A 7,632-nucleotide genomic window follows, 5' to 3' on the forward strand; every position below is an offset into this window, starting at 1 on the left:
TGGTGCTAGACTTCCAGACATGTTCTCTTGTCCTTTCAAGTTTGCTTTCTCATAGATTTATGGTCTGCAAATTCATTTGAGGTGGTTAGGCCATAAATGTTTGTGTGAAAGAAGTAAACGAGATATGGGTGTCTACATTATTCTGTATTTTCATCTGTTTTAGGATTTATGTCTTTTCAGGGAGCTTAATCAATTCTTTTACACAGGCGAGAAGAACAGACACAAAATCACCTGTGCCTCTGTTAGCTTATTGATACCGCATTGAGACCTTAACAATGTATTATAATAATACATTGTTATAATGTATTATAATAACACATTGTTAATTTTGGCTACAGACAGTTTGCTATTTCCCACCACATTTCATAAAATAACCAAAAGTGTAGAGTGTTTAAGAACAAACAAGGGCAGAAAAATGTGCTTGTCAAAAGACATCTGTTTATCTAAATGGAAACCGGGTTAAATTTAATTGGAAAGCAAAAAGGTGAAAGGTTAGAGTACACAGTGGGCTATTTTAACGTAATGCAGCTGATGTGGGGGACAGAGAAAAAGTTGCTGCCTACTCTTTAATGTCTGTACAGCAAAGGAAAAAAAGAACAAAAATAAAGATGCTTCCTTAAAAACATGATTTAATATTTTTAATACTAAGTTAAACCAGGAAAGTATAAATGTGGCCGGTTATTTTAGGCAGATCCACCACTGTGATCAAATTGGTGGTGCTGCGATGTCAGGCTGATGCATTTCTGAGTTCACTCCTTAGAATTTTTAAAGGAGCAAAAACTGTAGAAGAGTGACTCGGAAGGAGATCAGATTGTCTAGCTTTTGTCTAGAGACTCAGATTAATGTCTAGAAATAGGAAAGTGGCTAAGCAGTTTTTTTTTCTTTTTTTGAGCCTGTGAGAGAGAATAAAAAGGAAGCACTAAAACCGGTTTTGGAGAAACAAACACCTCCATTTCGCTGTCTCTTGCTCATTTCATGCACTTCACGTCTCCTGTCTTTCACACCCTCTAGCAGTTTTACACGTATGCACAAAGCAGAAAGCAGGCAACATACAAACACAACTATATGCAGGAAGGAGGGAGGGTGAAAAAGAAACTCAGCCTCCCATGTGGTATGTGTGTGTCTGTCATGACATCATGATAAACACTGCTGACAGATAAGGGTCAGGCCTGTTTTGGTACTGACATCTCTAAAAAAAAAAATCTCTCCCTGACAAACAGAAACAACAAAGGGAGGGAGCCGGCTCAATCGCAGTTTGATAGCGTTTTGGGAGTTTCACTCACAAAATATCTCAGTTTGATCGTGATACAAAACCATACAGGCAAATGTGTGTTTTTGTGTTCTTATGGGCCTGCACCCTGAGAGCTTTCTCATGTGTTTACATGTGTGCATGTGACTTGTGTCATTGTGCATGCAGCGTGACTTGGAGCCCTCACAGCCCTCGAGGCCAGCTCAGCACTTGGCTTCTTATCTCTCTTTCAGAACCTTGGTCATGAATAAACATAACTGGAAAAAGAAATGATCCAAAATGAAAATAACTGAGTGGAATTTGGAAAAGCCAGGTTCAATCCACAGCAGGGGAGGAGTGCTGAGAAAGTGAATGGATAAGCGAATGAGTGCTGAGAGAGGGAGACACTGAAGTGTTTCCTCCATCCTGGAATACCCTCGGTGTACTGGCTCCAGAAAAGTAGCAAAATCTTTCACTCCTTCCTCCTCTCTTCTCTTTTTTGCTTCGTCTGCTCTGGACGCCATCTCTGTCTTTCACTGTATGCTTTAAAATACCAATCGTGCCTCTGTGGGCTACTCTAGATTGTTTTGTATTCTCCTATGCTGTTGTGCCAGTGTGTGTGGGTGTGTGTAGGAGCCGGAGAATTTTTGTCTTTTTTGTTGTTGCTCTGGCTTATAATGAGCTGTTTCACTGAAATACACAAAACGATAATGTTTCTTTTGAACCCCACCCCCCCATTCACACACACACACCCCTTTCATTTTTACCTCACCTCTGTCTTATTTCCTCTTTTTCTTATCTTCCATTTTTGCCATTCCTCTTCACGTCCTTTCTTCTCTCTTGTCTCACTTTCTTTCTTTTTTACTTCTCTTTGTACTTCTCTCCAGAATACTGCTGTTAGAACAGACATGAATAATTGAAGACCAGCTTTTTGGTGTCCAAATCAGTAAATCTGTTTTTAATATCATCCTTAACACTTTGGCTGTGTTTTTGAATATGCCCACACAATGCACCCTGTTGCCATAAATGTAGGGAATAATGAGGGTCATGCAGTGGAAATGTGTGAGTGTAAAGCAATGTGTTGGCCCCATTATAAGGTGGCGTCATTAGCTACACAGCTACTGTCACTGTCCCATCACTGCATCTGCCCACACACACACACACACACACACACACACACACACACACACACACACACACACACACACACACACACACACACACACACACTGCTTTCATTTTCTGCTCTTTCTCAATCTCTGTCTGTCTCTCTGTTACCTCCTTTTCTCCCTTTGGTGCAGATCAGGCTGGCATCAGATGCGACAATGTGTTAATCGGTGGCTGTTACACGGGTCAACGAGTTTTGTGACAAAGCCAGTGATCCATTCTTAGGCTCAACTGGGAGCCGCAGTGGAGTGACAGCTCTTTTATTTTCACTCATGAGGTCATTTGAAACTTTTAAAAGAACCTTTTCTCCTCAGTAATCTTTTAGCCATTTCTTTTTTTCTGCTTCCCCTCTCTTACCCAATCGCCTCTTTACATCAGTTCATTTTCCATGTCTGCCTTTTCTTTTCCCGTTTCTCGCTTTTGCCTTAAAGTTTTCTATTCTGTCTTTCATTTGTATTTTTTTAAGTGCTCCATCTTCACTGCTATCAGTTTATTCTTTTATTATTCCATTTGTTCCTTATGTTTAACATGTTCAGTCATTCCCACATTCCTTCTCTTGTTTTTGATGTTTTTTCCTGCTTTATTCCCTACACATACTTCTCATTTTCTTCCCTTCTGTTCATCCTTCTTTTGCTTTTGTTCATTCTGTTTCCTTTTCACGTCACCCTCACTTCTTCCCTTTTAATCATTCTCTTTTATTTATAATTTCATCCTTCTGTGCATCCCAATTTTGATTAGCTGTTCATCCCTGCATAGGTTTCTTCTTTGTGTTGTGCCCATTTATCCATCATTTATTCCTTCTTTTGATTCCCTCTTTCCATCCTCTTCCCTTACTTGTTCCTGTACTCCCGCTTGTGTCATTGTTTTCTTTGTTCCCCTTTTCTTTCTTCCCTGAGGTCTGTAGCTCATCAATTTCCATTATTTTGTGAAAATTGTAATTCAGATCTTTCACCTCTGATCACAGCCCACAAGTCCTGTCATTGCAAATAAATGGAGGATGGGAGCCAGGTTGGAAAATACCAGGAAACATGCATTTAAATCAAGTCATATACATTAACATGCAGTCATTGTCTCCGCTCCCCTGCTTGTAGCTGATATAAAATAGGATGGATCACAGGCTTGAGTACAGATGAGTGTAGTGCCACAGCGCTCTAATTTACTCATTAAATTGATGCTCCCAGACCGACTGATTTAGACGGGATTAACGATGGAACTTCTTCTTCTTCTTCTTCTTTTTTCAAATTTAAGCCATATCAATGTGCATGCGTGCATGCTGCAGATTTGGTGAAGCATATTATCATGGCATAGCAACTGTGGTGCATTGTGCAATGAGCAAGCCTTAGCTAAATGTTTGTGTTTTTTGTGTATTATGCATTATTTCCCCCAGCATCTTAACCGTAGGGATGTCAGACCTAAAACTGGGTCAGACAGTTGTAAGAGTGCATGATCCTCTGCCAAGAGCTTCCATAGAAACTCTGACACATCTAAGAGATTTTCCTGGCTGGAAAAATATTTATGAATATGAGAAGACATAGAAGAGTAGAGGTGATACAGAAGGGACATTTGAGACAGTATATCTAGTCATTATAGATGTGTAAAGGGACGCAAACACAAAGCGCAGACGGGCAATGACATGCATATCCTCACAGTCTTATTTCTTGTCCACATTTGAGAAGAAGTGAAAGAGTGGTGAACAGGCATGCAGTGATGTGCACATGGTTTCCAATGCACGAAAGGATCACACTAACATATTAAGACATATACAAAGGTTCCCCTGCACACATGTAAATACCCATAGTCCCTGACCCAATTAGTCCGGTCTGATAACTGTGTCAGTGTGTTACTACCAATTCCTAAGCCTGGAGGGTATTGAAGTCATGTACTGTAAAGTCTTACTCATGCATGTAAGGCCACAGCAACATCAGTGCTCAATGCTCATGTACTCCATCCCCCCAATTTTCTCTGTATACATGCAGAAAAAGCACTGTGTATTTGTATATGTATGTGTATATCTGAATCCATGAACTGTATACATGCAATGCACACACACAGATACTAGGTAACGGCCAAAAGAAACAGACAAATAAATCACTGGAATTTCAGTCACCAAAAAATTGAGCATTTAAAAATGTTCAAAAACACCCTATTCCAGTGAAGTGAATTAGCAAAAGTTTAACTAACAGCTAACAGCTAAGTTTCCTGCATAAAGACATCTGGTAAAATGAATGCCATGTACAGGTCTTCTGTTTCTGTTCCATTGTTGAAACTTTAGTTAAGTTGAAACTTCATCCCCAAAAGATGCTATATTATATGTACATAGTGTACAAGTGCTTATGTGTATGTTCTGTATGTACCCATGTGGGCTACAGGAAAACACTGTTTCCATCTCCATCATTATCTCCACAATTCTCCTAGGAGACTTGTGGAGATGAGGCATGAGCAGACAGCCAAGCACACACATCAACAATGATTAGAGAAGCACAGAGAGGCAGAGTGAACGACTTGCATACATTCTCTGCTTAGCAGAGTGTTTCTTTAAACTGTCACATGAAAGCCTTGCAACTTTGCAGAGTCAACTTTCAAGGAATTTTTAGAATACTGCTTTATTTTCACATTTTTCTGCATATATATTTTTTAATTCTAGGTGGATGAATTTCATGAGTTTTTAGCTATGCTTGTACTGCATCTCAGGTCAGTCTGCTCCTTTGATCCAGAGTGAAATTTCTCAACAGCTGTTACCAATCATCCAAGGACTCCAGGGCAGTGAAGGACTAGGACCAGGTCATCATTGGTCATTTTGAGGGAAATTTTCTAAAAGCTACTAGACTGACATTTCATACAAGCACTCATGTCTCCCTCAGAAGGACTTGTAGTAATTTATATGATGATTATCAGGCTTTTCATCAAATGTCAAGATGAAATTTTAATTTCAGTTTCCCATTGAGTAATCCCCAAATACCTGCTAAAATAATGGAGCTCCAGTATACCATTTCCTTATGAATTTACTTATTACTTTACACTCTACTGATTAAAAATAGGTACTTTTCTGAAACATTTTGATGGTGTGGTGCACGCTGGTATTTCCTGACCGTGCTCTCTGTCATTTGTGGAAAATTACCCCCCCCCCAAAAAAACCAAACAAACAAACAATAATGGATTGCAGTTATATAGCACTTTTCAAGGCACCCAAAGCGCTTTACATTTCCACTATTCATTCACACACTGGTGGAGGCAAGCTACAGTTGTAGCCACAGCTGCCCTGGGGCAGACTGACAGAAGCGCGGCTGTCATATCGCACCATCGGCCCCTCTGGCCAACACCAGTAGGCGGTAGGGTAAGTGCCTTGCCCAAGGACACAACGACCAGGACAGAGAGCCCTGGGATCGAACCGGCAACCTTCCGGTTACAGATGCGCTTCCCAACTCCCTGAGCCACGGTCGCCCCAAGCAAACAAGTGTTTTCTCAAGACAAAAGGAGTGGAGGAGAAGAAGAATGTGCACCCTGAGGACCTGTGTTGTCAAAGTGTTGTGTCAAAGCCCAAAAGATGTTCTGATGGATTAGTAGTTTGTTTTTGTGTACAGGATTGAAACAGTGTTAGCACTTATTGAGATATGTTGAAAATGTGCACTAATGTGTGCGTGTGTGATATCTAGACGGTGGCCCACTGGAAATTATTTGGTATGGTGACCCAGTCCAGTCAGTCTGTGAGGACCTGTGGTTACTGGGATTCTCTTATTTGTTCCTTGACAGCTGTCTATATATCACTTTATCCAGCTACATGTAAACCTGTTTTGGGTTTGTGGTAGCCTAGCCTTTTCCAGCCTCTGACTGTGGTTGTTGTCTATGGTGCTATTGATATTTGTGGTTACTGCTAAGATGTTATTTTTGCACTTACACACTGTAAAAATGTATGTGCGTGTGTGTGTGTGCTTATGAGATAGAATGTGTAAGGGCCCATGTGTAAGGAGCAGTAAGGACCCCAAAAAATCTGCCCCTGAGCCTATCACAGAGTTGTTATTCCTGTGCCTTGGAACACCTTGAAAACAGAGGACCCTCTGAGAAAACCCACGCAATGCAGGATCCTTTTTCATATCTGTATTAAATGCTATATAAATCTCAAGATCACAAATCCTGGGAGCAGATTAATGACCTGCTTTTAGCAAAAGTAAATGTTAACACCCTAAAATCATAGTCATTGTAAAGACTGCACCTGCTTCATGTTTGCATGGCCATTGTGAACCTTTTAGCACATAGCTTTAACCACTTCCTTGTGAGGTGAAGCTGGTCTTAAAAATAAATGTCAGCTTCCAGCTGGACTGTAACAGCATAGTGGATATCCTGGTAAGACATTTATCACCTTCCATACCCTGTGGGTTAAATAGTAAGACAACTAGCAAATATCCTCAATTATATATCCATATGAAGTTTAATGATCCTGCAAGCAAAATCTTGGGAAATTCCTCTGGTTGTTTATGCTACTCGCATAACTGTTATGGCAGGTTATTAGTCACATAAAACCTGAAATATTACAGATTTTGCTTTCTTCTTCTGGACTCCTAGGTAGAAACAAGCTTTGGAAGTAAAGCTGCTCAGTGAATCCAACCAAGTAGAAATGTCAGTCTTAGCCCCCAGCTGCGGTGGTAGACAGCTGACTGGCACATTAAGGTCCGTTATAGTTGGAGCTCCAAAAGAGCTCGCTACAAGGCCTGTGTCTGGTGGGTCGACAAATAAAAGGATTTAAACGTCCCTAGTGAGACTAAATTTAATTTTCTGAGGATCCCAGGCTGAAAATTTTAACAAGCATCACACCATGGGAATATAAAAGCATCACTTTCATTTCTTTTTCATAATTGATGAAGCCTTTCAAGTACATTAAACACAGGTTCTTTGAGTATTTCAGCAGCGGGTCTTGATGCAAAAAAAAGAAAAAACTCTTAAGGGCCAAGTTATTTCATGTGGATGTGAATCAGAAGGCAATATTTTGTATGTGACAACCTTGCTATGCTACAAAGGAATCAATACTTTATTTCTCAGAAAAATAACCCTCTTTATTGATTGGACTCAAAGTAAAATGATCTTTACGATCCTTTTGAACCGTACTCCCTCACTCAAGCCACTGAGAGCTGAGGAATTTCATAGCAGAGCTGTGGGAGCTTCAAAGCCTTAAATCCATTTTCTCCGTGTGTAAAGGTTCATAAGGAGCTGGGCGAGATGGCAGCAGGTAGAATGAGAGTGAC

Source organism: Pelmatolapia mariae, linkage group LG16_19 (genome assembly GCF_036321145.2).
Source record: "Pelmatolapia mariae isolate MD_Pm_ZW linkage group LG16_19, Pm_UMD_F_2, whole genome shotgun sequence".
Taxonomy (NCBI): Eukaryota; Metazoa; Chordata; class Actinopteri; order Cichliformes; family Cichlidae; genus Pelmatolapia; species Pelmatolapia mariae.